A 16,795-nucleotide genomic window follows, 5' to 3' on the forward strand; every position below is an offset into this window, starting at 1 on the left:
CCTTTTACTTCTTAGCCTAATATGTCTAAGCATATAATTCTATATGTTTGGGAGGGCTAAGAGTGCAAGATCCATAACCTGTATTTCTCTGGCATGCTCATTGAAACTATTTTAAGATAATTCTTTTTCTGTGCCAGCTTCTCAGCTGTGTTATAAGCTCTGCTCCATTTCAGTGGTTCTAGCAGGCCACTAAATTGGCTTCAAGGAGGAGCTGGGATGGGCATCTGTCAGGAATGGTTCAATGGATTCCTGCAATGAGCAAGAGTTGAACTCACTGACCTATAAGATGCCCTCTAACTTCTATGATTCTAAGGAGGTCTTTTTCCCCTTCCAAAGATATGTGAATAGCATTTAACCTGATTTTTCCTCATCACCATTTTTTCTGTAGCAAATGTATGCATGCTTCATCAGAAGTAAATCCCTCTTAATTCAACAGTATTTACTCTCAAATTAAGACTGAATAGGATTACAGCCTTTAAATTGGAGAAAACCACAGGACATACAATGCTGACTCTGTCCCACTGATAGGGTCTGTTAATGCAGTATGTTTCTCCATGAAGCAGCTTGCTCCAGCAGAACCACGCATTACACAGTTCACTGAAGCAGCCACTAGGACAGGATCCTTTGTGCATCACTTCCATTAGTTCTGCCTCAGACTGTACCTATAATTGTGTAAATGGTACTTTCAGCTATCTTAATTTAAAGCATCCTAAGAAGCATTCTTTCTTCTTTTGGAAGATTTCTTCTAACCACACATTCTTTCTAATCACACAGCAAAACACAGGATACAACGGTCTACAGCATGGGAAAGCAATTTTTTTATAATTAGTGGGAACTCATATGATAAAAGATCATCAGCCAAGTGACATAACAATGCTAACAGGGAAAAGGCAAGGCAAGACTTTCAGCCTGATTATTTCTTTTGTGGGTGGATTTTAGTCTCTGGGTGCATATGTAAGTGTGGGCATGCATGCCTGTTTAAATTTGTACACTATATTATGCCTACCACCTATTTGGTGTGCCTTATCTACTGAGTTTCCCCGGAACAAGTCAGTGAAGACCTACAGCAATTATTCATTGTTGTGCAGATGACTTTTAGTGGCATAACAGAAAAGGCTACGGTTCTGGTGCTGCACCATGGCTGGGGACCCTCGTCCAGCTTAAAGGCTTTGTGTTTCCCTCTTCCACTGATCTAGGCCCAGCCAGCCTTCTGTGGTGCTTATTTCTAAGAAAAAAGGCATTGGACTGATCTGTTAAATTATTAATAGTTTTCATAGCCTTTTTCATTTCATCTATATTTTCCTTTCTCTAGCTTTGTGTCCCTTCTTCTGTTTTTTCTTATTTTTGCCAGTCATCTAGTAAGTCTACACCCTTCCTACAACATTTTCTCTTGTACAGTATCATTGCCTACTAACACTCCCTTCTCTGTGAATAATACTCACCCTTCTGGTCTCTGCTGCCTTATAAAATTATTGCATGTTTAAAATCTAGAGACCTGCCAAGCATGTCAGCTTTATGACATGGAGCAAGGCTGCTGGGTTGCCTAGCAACCATTTCTCACTTCTCTGATGAGTCATTTGCCTGTTGCAAAGCCTTGCTGAGGTAAGCAGAATCAGTAAGGGAAAAACTGCAGCAGCAGTGGCTCTTCTTGGTTTGTTAATTATTGGCCCCAGTAAGAGGCTGGAAGTGCAGGATACCTGGGAACGAAGGACTCTGAAAAGGTGGTGGAGGAATAGAGAAGAATTCTGTCCAAGCCAATTTTCTAAGGAAGTAGGCTTTTTTGTACCATGATATTCTTCTGTCTGCTAGACTGAAAAATCTCATGTTCTCCAATGGCCTAGAAAATAGGTTTCCATTGGGCTGTCTTCAAATATTATTTCTGCACTGTGAGTTTTAATATGCTATTATATTTTGGAATTATCTTTTTCATGTGAATGACATTTTTACATGACAATAACAACAATCCATTTGTCAACTGCCCAGTGTCTTTTCAGAGTCAGGAAGTTCTAAAAATCCAATAAATTAATAAATAATAATAATTTTTAAAAGAAATTTTAAAAGAAAGCTAGATATTATACTTGGATTCTCATTCAAGGTGGAAAAAATACTGCCTCAGGGTAGTCCTCTTGCAGTTTACAAGTTTTCTCCATTCTTTCCCTTGCTTCTTTTCTTAAACCAAAGAAGTACAACATGAATTTTATTGCTTCCTTTGCAGTGACATATTTAGGAAGACAACCTTTAAAAAATAATGTAGCCTGAAATAGAGGGAAAATGCATAGGTAATTATGACCTTAATGTTAAGCTGTTGCTTAAGAATTTTCACAGAGGCAATTGTGACAAAGAGTAATAAGTTATTTACTGTATTTTCATTAGTACTCATTTAATTTATTTTTTCTTTTGTCTGGAAATAGTCTGTTCATGAAATAGGGCAGCTTCCAATAATCATTCATACATAACTTGTTAAATAGAGTTCCTCTATTCTTTTGTTCACTGTGTGTTTTAAAAAACAAATGAATCACAATAAACTTTGTCTGGTTGCTATTTCCTACTCCCATACTATTTAAGAAAGAAAAAGGCTATTTAAACAAAATATAATTTAGACCTACATACAGGTAGTCCTCGACTTATGACAGCAGTTGGGATCAGAATTTTGGTTGTTAAGCGATGTGGTCGTAAAGCTTTGTTCACTCAACTTTTTCATGAAGTATCTACATGACGTATCTATATTATTTTCCTATATTCTATGCTTTGCCCATTTTTTCAGGTGCATAAAATACACCCTTTCGAAGGGAAAAAACACAAATGAGTGCATTTGTGCAATTAGCCATTTTTCATCATTTAAAAAAGTGTAGGCTTTAGTGTGTATGTGAAGTTAAATAGTGGTTCTATTGTCAAATACTTTCTTCTCTGAATTTGAACTACTATCTTTTCCTGTCAACATCTTGTTTGCTTTTCAATTTATGCTAAAACATATTATTATACATTATTTTCATTATTAAATATTGACAAAATAACAAATGCCATTTCATTATGAATTAAAAACATTTATTCTAAACGCAAACTTTTTCAGTGAATTTCCTATTTGTTTCTGTACTTTGTAGTTTGCTCAGAACACTTAAAACAATTTAATGTTACTGCAGCAATTGGGCAATGATTACCACAAGAACTGGAACACATCAGGTTTGGCACTACTCTTGCAATGTTACCATATCCATCCTTTCATCTACTGGCATCTTACCTTTGGGCAATTGAAGCAATTTTCTTCCTGCTTTTCTTTCCAAAGTCTCAACAGAAACAAAAATCTGTTTTAGAATATGCGGCACTTCTGTTCTGCAGGGCTTGGACAACTCTCTCTTGGTAAGGGAACTTCTACCAAAGCCTTCCTTCCAGGTCCAGGGTTCCCCTTTCTCCCCACAGTTGCACAGACCCCATAGCACCAGACCCTCATTTCTCTGAGATTTGTAAAGACAGAATTGTTTTCCTACACATATGTGCCCCATACAAAAACTGTGTGGCTGGTTTTTTAATAGATAATTTAATAGCATCTGGGATAAAATTCCTTCCCTGTCTCTGACAGAACATTAGAATTGCTGTTGTACTCTTAGGGATACAGAAGAGGCATAATTAGCTTGGGCTGCTTTGCTTCTAGCCTACTGAGGAAACAATATCTAGGTATTTAAACAAATTAATTTGTTCCAATGGTTTGATTATCTATATACAATTTATGAAACTGGTGGTATTGGAAAATACTATGACTTTGGTTTTTTGATGGCTGATAACAAGCTGCTGTTCCTTATGGTGGTGAGTAAAAGCCTTAAGACCCTTCATAAAACCAAGCTGGGTTAGTGACCAAGTAACACCATAATCTGCATAAAGCAGAACAGGCAGTTAGTTGTCCATTAATTTCAGAGTGTGTAGATCTAGATTTTGTAAATGCTTGATGAACATGTTTATGTAAATATTAAACAAGAATGGGGCCAAGATGCACCCCTTGGCATTTATGATTGACGAGCTGTCCAGCACAGTTGTATCTAACTCAGTTTTATATTAGCATAGAGCTTATATATGTAACAACAAGCATTTGTCAGCGGTAGAATTCTTAAGGTTCTCCCATAAATAGTGTCTTGAAACATGAAGTAAGTTATATTCACTGTGCCTCTTAGCTAAGACTTCTCAAGGAATCATCACAATAAAAACTCAATACATGTTTTTTTTATTAGAGATACCAGCAGGTGGAGATGTTGCACACAGTTTTCTATGTTTCAGCAGGCAACTGTTCTCTCTCTGAAAGTATACCACATGGTATATGGTCTGACAAGTAAAGTAAAAATGTCAGGCCTACTAGCAACTTTGTGAGTCCCTCTTTTCTATAGTATATCTAAATTCCTAGATGACTTTCATAAGTTATAAGCACCACTTCATAAGCACAAATCATAATTTAAATGTCTTACAATTGTGATTCTGTAATCTAAAAACTATATAGTGTAGGCTTTGTGTTCACACAATTTTCTTAGTCATGTCACTTGCAAACATAATATTTGTACAACAGATTAAACTTATTTTTAATCTTATTTAGGATTGGTGTGTGTGTGTCTGTGCACGCACGCCTTAACATGTTGCATGAATACAGGCCAACAGATTAGTTTATGATTTGGTGCATTGAGTCAATGCACTTTATGATTCAATGCATATTTAGAAATTGGGTTAACCCAATTACCAAGTTGCATATGTTATATTAAAAGAACAAATTTCTCCCTGTAACCCAGTAGACAATTTCCATTTTTTTCACACTTACAGTTTTAATAGCTGTTTAAAAGTCCTTTCATTATTGTTAAGAGACTGGCAGATCACGAGATCTGCAGCAAAACCATTTTTTAAAAAAATCCTTGATCTATGTGGCCTAGATAAAACTTCAGAATTTGTAAATACTTTGGTCTATAAATCACATGCAATGCCATAGTTGGACTTAGTGTTTTGTGTTAGTGGCTACTTTTGTTTTCTTAGAAATGTATTACACAAAATTGTCTCCAGTGCTTTGTGGATTTGTTCTTTGGAGTAAGTTTTAGGCTACCTTCAACTGGGTCCACATATAATGTGTAGTATGCTGAACCAACTATACAGTAAATTCACATGCAGTGCCATAGTTGGACTTAGTGTTAAAGCTACCAGATCTAGGTTGCAAATATCTGGAGGATCTTCATTCACTCACTCACTCACTCACTCACTCACTCACTCACTCACTCACTCACTCAGTTTATATGGCCACCCATCCCTCAACAGTGACCCTGGACAGCTAACAATGTTGAAAGTTCAATAAGACAATCAAGAACAGTAAAAATATACATATAATGGCAGTCAAGGACCATAACAGTCATCAATTACACCCATCTCATGGGCCCATTAACCTCCACACCCAGAAAACAGCCCTGCTTTTAACACCTTAAGGAATGCCAGCAGAGTTAAGCCTGCCAGATCTCGGGGGATATGATGCTCCAAAAGGCAGGTATTGCAACTAATGAGAGTGTGGAGTTTTCTGTGTCTCTTTTCTGACATCTATTGGTTGTCCGGATCTTGCAGCTCAAATTTGGTAGCTCTACCTAGTGTGCCATTGGAATGCAGATCACAGATGAGGTTAGCTGTAATCACAACCTAAACCCACTGTTTGTACTGCCTGATCTGGTTTGGCCCTAGCTATTAATATAACTAAACAATAAGATAGGATGTGGGAGTGGCAGTGCTTCAACCACCACCACCACCACCAGCAGCACATCTCCTTTTCTTTGAAAATGATTTTTGGTGTTTCCAGAACATGGTCAATCTCTGCTTTAGAAAGAAAATATTTTGCTTTACAAGTTGTAGAATGGCAACCTTAATACTCACTGACATTCCAGAGGAGGTAATGGGGCATTTCTACAGAGAGGAGGAGAGGTAAGAAGCAATCAGATGTGGGGAAATGGACAGTTCCACCCAGCCAAGCCACACAAATATGGCTGAATATCAGGCAGTAAGAAAGGCCTGGCAAACTGCTGATTGTCTAGGTTATGGACTATGAGTAAGCTTTGTATTTAATGAATTAGCATGACATGTAACCATATTTATACTAACCTGGTTCACATTCTTGTATGGGTTTTGTCCTCAGGAGTAAGCTCTGGATTCTTGGCATCAAAAGACTATTCCCTTCTGTATGCCCCGTATTTCTATCCAAAGCATTGTTTTTGTCCAAGTGATGAGATATAACAAAAAATAGAACTTCTATACTTTTGTTAGATAAAAGAAGAAACTTTCACATCTGTAGGTAGTTATGTTAGCTGTAGCTGCTGAAATTTTGTTCTGTGCATTCAAGGTGCTGCTTCCTGCAGTTCTGTTTTCTTTATCCTAAAGTACAAGTGCTGGATCCAGAGCATCAAGCAAAGCACCATAAGCCTACTTCAAAGGTTATCAGCCAGCATTTGTTAAACAAGCAGATCAAATCATGTTCTCAGTGCAAGCTTGTAAGTTTATTAGTTCTTCAACCAGAAGCTAGGGTTAATCTTCTAGAAGTGACATAATTATCATAACCAGCCATTACAGCTGGTCATAGTCTTTCCAGGAATATTTGATAAATGAGTCAGTAAATGGATGAGTCATACTTGTCAATTACCAGATGCCCTTGTCAGCTTTGAGTAAAGTTTGAATTTGGAAAGGTATGTCTCCAAAATGTGAGGTTATACTGTATAGATAGAATATTCTGAACTACAAATCTTGTCTTATAATGAAAAAACAACAGCAGAATTCTTAAGGCATGTAAGAAAATGATTCTATGCATGTAAGAGAATGATTATTGCAAAAATGGTAAAAGAAAGGTATTATATAACATGTATACAAAGAAAAGATTCTTGTGAAGAATACAGTCAAAGAGAGCAAGAAACTGTTAAGATTAAACAAGCAGAGAAAGTGCACAGCAATATTGATGGAAATTAAAAATTGTTTTGAAATGGGTAAAGAGGGCTAAACCAAGAGACTCCACCAGAAAGTCATGTAGTGATATAAGATGATACTGAAGTGAGAAAATGATGGAAGATTTTAGGGAGCTGTGTGAGAATGATAGTAATATGACAAAGGATGGAATTGAAAGAAATACTGCAAATGTTAGTGTCCAATAACATTGCAAAAAAGTCATTAAAGCTGTGAAAACATTGAAGAATGTTCTAGGTATTGAAGTATAAAGTATAGATATTATTAGGATTATTATTAAAGCTGTACAACACCCAATTCCCAGTGACTCTGAGGGGTTCACAAAGTATGGTTTGATAATGGACAGGCTGTGAGAAGATTTTGGCTTTATTTTTATAAAATGAATAATGACACAGTGTAATATGTCATGTGTTGTTGTTCATTTCAGGTTGTATTTGTTGGCAGATGCTGGGAAAGCCTTTAGCCCAGGAGAGGTCAAAAAAGTCACACACCAAGCATTTCTATAAAAATAATTTATTTACAGAAAGCAAAAACAAAAGCAAAACATTTAAAGGACTTAGCCCCCTTTGGAGCAAGCCTTACTCGCTACATATCGGCAGTGAGAAAAAAAGGAAGTGAGAAGACAAGTCCGGGCAGCTCCTCCCCTCCCCCCAGGCTATTTGCATGAAGCACGTGAGAGGAGACAATCTAATACAACCCCTTCACCTGGCCAAAATGATTTGATACAACAGCAGTCTTAATCTATTAGTAGGAAAACCTCAACACTCCCCTTTTTACACTACAGATTAAGATGCAAACCAATCTTCTCTGACTTTATATGTCTTTCCATTCACATTACCATTATCTCCCCTTTGGTTTAACAGAAAGCTACCATTCTTCTTCCTGTGTTTTTCCAAACCTAGGTAATTGGTCACAACTCCAAGGCTTTTTTAATATGAAATGGCTTTTCATGCAGGCTTCAAAATCAAGCCTTTGTTTTTCTGTTGATGTGAATAGCAGCAAATCAACATAAATGCACAGATACATACAGCCTTGTTTGTCCTTCTTCATATATACACAGGGATCTGCTTTTCCTTTTTCAAAACCAAAATTCTGCAGTTTTTCATCTACTTTTTGGTTCCAGGATCTAGCAGCTTGTTTTAACCCATAGATTGACTTCTGCAGTTCACAGACTAGATTCTCCCCTTTTTCATAGCCAGGGGGTTGCTGCATGTATAATCTGTGGTCTAAATCACCATAGAGAAATGCAGTCTGAATGTCATAGTGGTTAACTGACATTCCTTTTAGTGCAGCAACTTTTAACAGTAATCTAATTGATTCACCTTTAGTAACTGGTGCAAAAGTCTTGTCAAAGTCTAAATCTTTCCTTTGAGTGAACCCTTTTGCAACCAACCTTGCTTTATATTTTTGGATTTTGCCATCAGCATCCCTTTTCAGTTTGAAAACCCACCTACAACCCAGACAGCGTTCATTGGGAGGTAGATTTACCAGTTTCCATGTTTTATTTTCTTTCAAGGATGCTAATTCCTGTTGCATGGCAGAATGCCAATTTTGTGCAATCTCAGGTGGTAAAGCATTCACTTGTTCTAAAGACTCAGGTTCTGTGAATATGTGAAAAGCCTTTACTGTTTCAGCCTGAAAACGTGATGGAGGAACGCCTTTATTACTCCTCTGAGATCTGCGAGGTAATACAGGGCTTAAATTTTGACTCCTATCACTTTCCTGAGAAGCATCTATCTCATCAGACAGATCTTCAGTTTGCTTTTCTGGTTTAATGTCCTCATCAGGCAAAAGATCACCATCAGCAAGTCCTTGCTGTTCTCTTGTGGTGGTCAGTTCAACTGGAGAGCTAGAATTTAATCTCCCCCAGTTTTGTTCAGCAAAAGAAGCGCTTTTGCTAATTATTAATTTCTCTCCCATTATGAACCTGTAGCTCCTCTGGCTTTGTTCATAGCCAACAAAGATGGCTTTCTTTGTTGTGGGGCCTCCTTTCCTTCTCTGCTGTTTTGGAATGTGAACCCATGCAGTGCTACCAAACACTCTAAGATGGCTTACCTTTGGTTTCACACCATAAAACAAATGGAATGGAGTGTCCTGAATCATAGAGTTATACAACCTGTTCTGAACATAAGTGGCAGTCGATATAGCCTCTCCCCAGAACTTAAAACATAATCGTGAATCTTTTAACATGCATTCCATCGCATTTTGCAAGGTTCTGCCCTTTCTTTCAGCAACACCATTTTGCTGTGGGGTGTACGGGTTAGAAAGAATTTGTTCTATCCCTTTTTCCACTAGGAACCTTCTGAATTTGTGAGAAAGGTATTCTCCTCCTCTATCACATTGGAGTGCAGATACAGGCCTAGGGAATTTTCCATTTGCCCATGTCACAAAACTTTTAAATTTCTCAAATGCCTCATCTTTATGTTTTAAGATGTAGATAAATGTGTATCTTGAGAAATCATCAATGATGGTCATTGCATACCTTGCTTGTCCAAGACTTGGAGCAAAAGGACCAATAATGTCAGAGTGTACAATTTCCAAAGGTCTAGTTGTAACTCTGTCACTGTGCTTACTCACAGGAGCTTTTAGTGTTTTGCATTCTTTGCAAACTACACAGTCTAAGTATTTATCACAGGATTTTATCTTTAGGTCAGCACACAGCTGTGGCATTTGTGCTATATACTTGAAATTAGCATGACCAAATCTCCTGTGCATCAGGTGTACACATTGGTCATGATATGGTGTGTTGCCAACTGCAGCCTTGCAGCTTGGCTTCCTTGCATTTTGCACAATGTACAAGGAGTCTTTTAACATACCAGTAGCACACAATTTCCCATTTTTACGTATCTCACAACCATTTTTCTTAAATGTTATGATATACCCTGTTGCAGCCAATTTTGCCACAGATAAAAGGTTTGATTGTAAATTTGGCACATACAACACACCTTTTACAGTTTCTCCTAAGCAGGATAAATACAAGTCACCTTGTCCCATAATTTTGGTCACAGACCCATCAGCCAAAGATACACTTTGTCTTTCAGTTTTAGACAGTGACACAAAACAGCTTTTACAATTACATAAATGACAACTGGCCCCAGAATCTAACACCCATACATCAGAATTACCCTTCTCAGCAACCTGTGCAATTCGGCTTGTCTGAAGAGCCTTCTTCTGTGTTGCCCTTGTGTTCTTCTGCTCTGTCTTTCTACTCTTGGGTCTCATGGCACAGTCTCTTTGCAAATGTCCAGCTGAACCACAAGTGAAGCATCGCTGGCTTGCTAGCGCTGTGGCCTCAGGTTCCTTTCCCTTCTTTTCCCTCATTTTCTGGTCTTGCAGCTTTCCTGAAGAGATGGGGGGGGATCTTTCCTCTCTCTTCTCCCATTCAGCGAGTAAGCGCTGTGTAACATACGATGGGGTGAGGTCTGTTTCAGGCATAGCCTCCAGGGTACAAATCAGTGTGTCCCATGTTGCATTCAGTGAGGACAGGAGGATATAGGATTTTGTGAGAGGTGTAAATTCCATTCCTCTCTCCTGCAACTCAATGAACAGCTGCTGAATATAATGCAGGTGCTCAGGAAGGCTTTCTCCTTCTGCAAGGTAGGCTCTGTACAGCTTTTTCATCAGAGTAACTTTACTCCCTGCTGTTGCCTTTACATATAAGTCTCTCAAAGCGTCCCAAAGTTGCTTTGCAGACTGCATGCCTCGCACGTGGACTAGCTGATTGTCCTCAACTCCCAAGATAATGGTGGCTCTAGCCCGCTCATCCTTTCTCAGCCATTCAGCACTGGGATTTTGGGGGGTTTGCTCACCAATTGGCAGCCAAAGATCCTCTCTGCGAAGATACATCTCCATCTTCAGGGCCCAATTCAAATAGTTGGTCTCTGATAGGCGCTCCAGAGGCATCGCTGAGGGCTGGGAGGTAGCCATGGCTTCTTCCTTCTTTTGCAAGTCACCTCAGCTAGCTTCTAAGTCCTGCAGACCGGCAGTTGCTGGAAAATCTCCAGGTGGCTCCAAAGAAAATCTTCACAGGTCTTTGCTACCTGCCTTTAAATTGTGCACGAGGTGTGGAGCTGACCTCTCTTTTCTCTCTGGGTTTTACTGCGTTGTTTACTGGGCCCATAACCTGTTGGCAGATGCTGGGAAAGCCTTTAGCCCAGGAGAGGTCAAAAAAGTCACACACCAAGCATTTCTATAAAAATAATTTATTTACAGAAAGCAAAAACAAAAGCAAAACATTTAAAGGACTTAGCCCCCTTTGGAGCAAGCCTTACTCGCTACATATCGGCAGTGAGAAAAAAAGGAAGTGAGAAGACAAGTCCGGGCAGCTCCTCCCCTCCCCCCAGGCTATTTGCATGAAGCACGTGAGAGGAGACAATCTAATACAACCCCTTCACCTGGCCAAAATGATTTGATACAACAGCAGTCTTAATCTATTAGTAGGAAAACCTCAACAGTATTTACCTAATTTTAAGACCTGCTAAGGACCAGATTATTTCTATTATGTCCTGATACGTAAAACCATAGAACTCAAAGAGGGTGTACTTTCTTTTTCACACGACTGTATAGTATATTATGCTGAGCCAAGACCAAACAGATCACATAGGTGCAAGATAAGTATCTCGAATCAGAAATCTATTTTTTAACCAACCCAAATGTGAAGCAGGATTAAATTAATAAGAGATGGTTTTTGGGAGCCAGGCCAATCCTTCTGCCCTCCCTAGTACTGTTATGGCAACAATATTTTCACAATATATCAGAGACTTTGCTTCTCATTTGCTGATATCAGTCTATTAATCCCATAAGTTGCACAGAATGTTTTGCCACTGAAATAAAAGCATCAGGAGTGAGCAGTAAAATCCCTTTCCTGTTAGCTCATAGCTGGAATAGCATATGAAATGCTGACATACGCAACAAATACACCATATCATTATGCTTACATATTTATTGCACTGCTGCTGGCAAAAGAGTACATCCAAATGGTCATTGTTATTCAGTCATTTCTGACTACTTATGATTTGAAGGACATCATTTTGAAAGGATTGTCTATTATAAACTGTTTCTTTAAGCTTTTGTAAGCTTCTATTTGTGTCATAAGTGACAGCATCTAGCCACTTTATTTTTATTTATTTATTTGTTTGTTTGTTTGTTTGATCAATTTATACACCTCCCCAGTTGCCAAAGTGACTCTAGATGACATTACAAAAAGCAAAAACAAAAACAAGAGAACCAGTAACAAAAATATTTGGGGGAGATGGGCAGTAATAAAATTTGAATAATAAATAAATAAATAAAAAACCATGTTGGGGAAAATGCCATAAGCACCTAGGATTAAAATATCTAAATCACTGTGCCCCAGGACCTGCTGAAAAAGGCACATTTTTAAGAGTTTCCTAAAAGACAGCAGGGTCAGGGCCATGTGGACTTCAGGGTAATACTGTTTCAAAGGACAGGGTAGCCATGGAGAAGGTACATCTCCAAGACCTACAAGATGACATTGTTTTAGCAATGGGACTTGGAGTATGCCAACCTATTACATCTAATATGAAGGGCAGCCACAACTGAAGTCCTGCAGCTATCCAGACTGTGAGCTGTGAATGGCTTCAGAGGTGACAACCAGAACCTTGAATTATACCTAGGATCTGACTGGTAACCAATGTGGCTTGTGGAATATTAAGTGTCACCCAGGTAAACCAAAGTATACCCATTATTATTTGCCCTGCCACATTCTGGACCAGCTGTAGCTTCCAAGTGGTCTTCAAGGTCACCCAGACTGCACTGCAAAAGTCCAAATGCAAGGTAACTATATCATGAGTGACCATGACAAGGGCCTCCCAGTCCAGGAAAGAGTATAATTGGCATAACACATGAATCTGTGCAAAGACCCTCCTGGCTATTGCTGCCACTTGTTCTTTGATCAAGAAACATGAATTTAAGGGAGTCTCCAAAATTACATGCCAGTTCTGCCTTGGGAATTGCAACCCCATCAATAACTAAAGCTGGAAAATTTCTGGAAATGGAGAGCCCTTGAATCCACAGTACTTGGGCTTGCTCAGCTTGAGCTCAAGTCTATTCCTCCACATCTGAACCCTAACAACTTCCATTCACCAGGAAGAGCCTCGACAGGATCACTTGGTCAGCCAGGATGGGGATATTCAACTTGGTACCATCTGCATATTGATGATACCTGATGCCATGCTGGCTGTGAAGGAATGTAGACTTGGCCTTGGGAGTGGGGAAGGAATGAGTGAACCATTAAGTGTGGGGGTGGGGTGGGGGGCTTTTAGAAAAGATTACTCAGTTTGAGAAAGGAAAGTATGAGAAAGAAAATCAAATAGCCCCACCTTGATTTTGTTTTATAGAAGATGGGGCAGACAGAAACTGACAGGCTTTCAAGATTCTATTGTTCTACCCTGCAACAGTAAAGAGCTTCTGTACCAAGCCTGTTTCTCAACCTTACCTACCTCAAAGGGCTGATGCTGGCAGAGGACTCACCTAGCGCACCTAGCAGCCTCGTGTCGATAATGAACAGGAGCAAGAGAAGCATCAAGATTCGAGGAAATCTGCAAAGCCTAGGCTTGATCTCTCTACCCCCCAAAAACAGATCCAATCTTGGCTTCTGTCACCTGTTTTTGCTTTTTCCAGGGATGAGATCTTTTTCTGATTCTTGCCTTCACATTATGTGTCAAAAATTAGTGCTTCCAGTAAGCAGTCTGGTTTTACTTTGTCTAATATTGAATTGTTTGCTGTTCTTATGGTTCGAAGTAGTCTCATCATTTTTCTCCAGCACCACAATTCGAAGACATCATTTTAATTTATTCAGTGTTCCTGATGGTGCACTTTCAGTCATATGTTATAACTGGGAAAACCATAGCCTTAACAAGGCATATCTTTGTTGACAGTATGATGTCTCTGCACTTTAATCCAAATTCTTGCATGAAAGCACCTAGAGCTGTCCCTAGAACTCTTAAGTGAAAAAGTAAAAAGAAAAGAATATTTTTTGCTAAATACTATCAAATCCCTCCTTTGAATAAGTTCAGACATAGGGCTTCCAGATCTGGGTTACCATAAGTGGATGAGTAGAGCAAAGAGATATAGAGAACTCTTCTTAATCACCACCTAGTAGTCATCTGGATTTTTGCAACCCAGATCTGGTGGCCCTAATCAAATTGGAAGCTCACTGACAGTATTTGATGTTGCAAAGCAGAGTCCTCAAAGCATGACTCTGTGCTGAAGCTGACTAAGAGATATATGATCAGTGCTGCTGTGATATCATAATGGGACAGAGAAATTTAAATGATAAATCTATCCAGGAATGCTCCTTTTAGCTTTTCAAGCCAGGGAGAGTCAGGTTCTAGTCTGCCTTGAGCCATGGAAGTTCATGGAGGTGACTTTGAGCAGTCGTTTTCTTTCAGCCCAGCCTACCTCACTGGGTTGCTGTTGCACTGTGGTTAATTATAAGCGCAGACTACATTTTAAATACAACCACTAAGCATCTGTCTGCTGAGGGGAAATACGTTATTTTGGTGTATTTTTAGTATAAAATATTTTTTCTAATGCCTTAGAAAGAAAGCATCAATAAAAATCATTGCGCTATTTGACTCATCCCATTTGTTCAAGTGCTGGGAAATTCCAGAGGGCAGCATTTATTTAGATTCAGTTTCTTTTGAAAGAATGTAATTCATACCTTATAAAAAATAAAACAGATGAAGACTCCCTTGAGTCAGGGTAGCCTCATGGCAACTGCAGGGACACATGCATTAAGGAACACGTGCATCCTTGTTTTTTTTCAATTTCCCAGTCTCACCTCAAGTCCTGACTTTCCTAGTGGTTTCTCATCCAAATACTGGCCAAGTCTGTTTAGTTTTTTCAAGATCACCCAAGGTCAGTTAGTGCTGTAACCTGCTTAGCCAAAGTTTATTAGCATTTGGTAATATCTGAATGTAGCTACAAATATACTACTACATTTGCAGAGACTTAATGACCCCATTTTGGTACCAAACAAGGAAAAGGAAAATCATGTTGGAAAATCAATGTTTTTTGTTCTTAATATTCAGTGATATAATGTGGGGAAGTTCTGGGGTGGAGCCAGTGACTGTCTATACTAATGCAACACAAGCAAAACTCTGTTTTCTTGATTGCTCAGTTTTATATTTGATAGGAAATCGTTGTACTACTGAAAAGAAAATGAAGTAATATTATTAACTGGCACCTAGAGGTTTCCTTGTATTCAGCATGTGTCATACCTGACTCCTTCAAGGGTATAACTGAAAACTGCTGGATAACTGAAGGATATCAGAAAAATATTTGCTGTGCATTCTTCTGAACCCAGGTATATGTTATGCATTAATTTTATTATTGTAGTTGTATGACTACCTATCAAGTAGCCTATTATTTCATGTGAACTGGCAAATTATGTTTGTAAATCATCATATCCAGTTTTGATTGGCAGGATAAGCCAACATAAAATTAAAGTTCTGAGAGTCAGGTAAACTGGCAAACTAATTTTTGCCTCAAACCAGGAATGAAGAAAGGGAGAATCACTGCATGTCATAGAGGAGGAAGGGAAACTCCATACTTCTGGCTTATGGGAGGCTCATAAAAATTGAGAATGGCCAGAGGAATGCTGCTACCATTTTAAAATTTTTCTGGAGGCAAATATCAGCAGGCAAATATCTAACAGCAAAACTTCCATTTTACAGACCAGTTGGGGAGAGGGATGTCCATTATTCCCAGTTGTCCGTTAAATCACAAATTATAAATTTGAGGCATATGTCATTTTCTTAATTATATCACTTGCATAACATGCAAATCACTGCAAATTACATAAATTGCATCATTTGCATAATGATGTCACTACACAAAAGACATAAATTAATGCAACTAACTTAACTTTATTGTACATGTAACTTCTTCTTTTCGACTACTTCATTATTTGCGGAGGAAGTCTGGACAAAAAAATTGTATCTGTTAAATTGCTAAATGGGAGTCACATTGGGATTTTATTATACTGGCAGTTCTTAACCTATTTGGTCAATTAATTGATTCAACATGTTATAGAGATCAGCTAGGACCTTTCTCTTTGTCCTTCTGGAGCACACTCAATCTAAGATTTTTAGTGCTGTTTTTCAAGTGCTGTGTCTCAAATGCTGGACTATAATTAGAGATAGGAATGGTGAAGGAAAAGGCAAGGGAATGGCTGTCCATACTTAAATGTTTCGGTTAAGACTACTATTTCTCTTTCCAACAGGATTAGGCTCCTTATGCAACTGATATAATTAAGAAAATGACATAAATTACCTCAAATTTATAATTTATGATTTAATGGACAACTGGGAATAATGGATATCGCTCTCCCCAACTGGTCTGTAAAATCGAAGTTTTGCTGTTAGATTTTGCCTGTCAGTAGTTATCAAACTTTATGGAAACAAGTCATGGTTTGCTTAATCACAGCATATTAAACCACAATACACTGACTTTACACATGCTTAGCCAAATCAAGCAAGCCATATTGGGTTTGCACAAGACTATAGTGTATAAATCCAGCCTATGTAGTTAATTTATAGTTCAGCTTGTTATGTGAACCAGGACCAATGGCTAATTGAGTGAATCATGGGTGAACATGCCCAATGAATAAGCCTTCTATTCTACAAGTTAAATGTGGCAGAACAGTTCAGATTTCATTCTGTTTGTTGGTATGTATGATTTAACAAATTAGTGAAGGCATTAAATATATCTGTTGGCACTCTTAATTATAGAACTATTTCCTGACAAACCTTTTATAGTACGATTGTACAATAGTTCCTTTTTCTATAATCTCTTTGCTAAACTTTGACTATTCTAT

Source organism: Candoia aspera, chromosome 8 (assembly GCF_035149785.1).
Source record: "Candoia aspera isolate rCanAsp1 chromosome 8, rCanAsp1.hap2, whole genome shotgun sequence".
In the NCBI taxonomy this organism is placed as follows: domain Eukaryota; kingdom Metazoa; phylum Chordata; class Lepidosauria; order Squamata; family Boidae; genus Candoia; species Candoia aspera.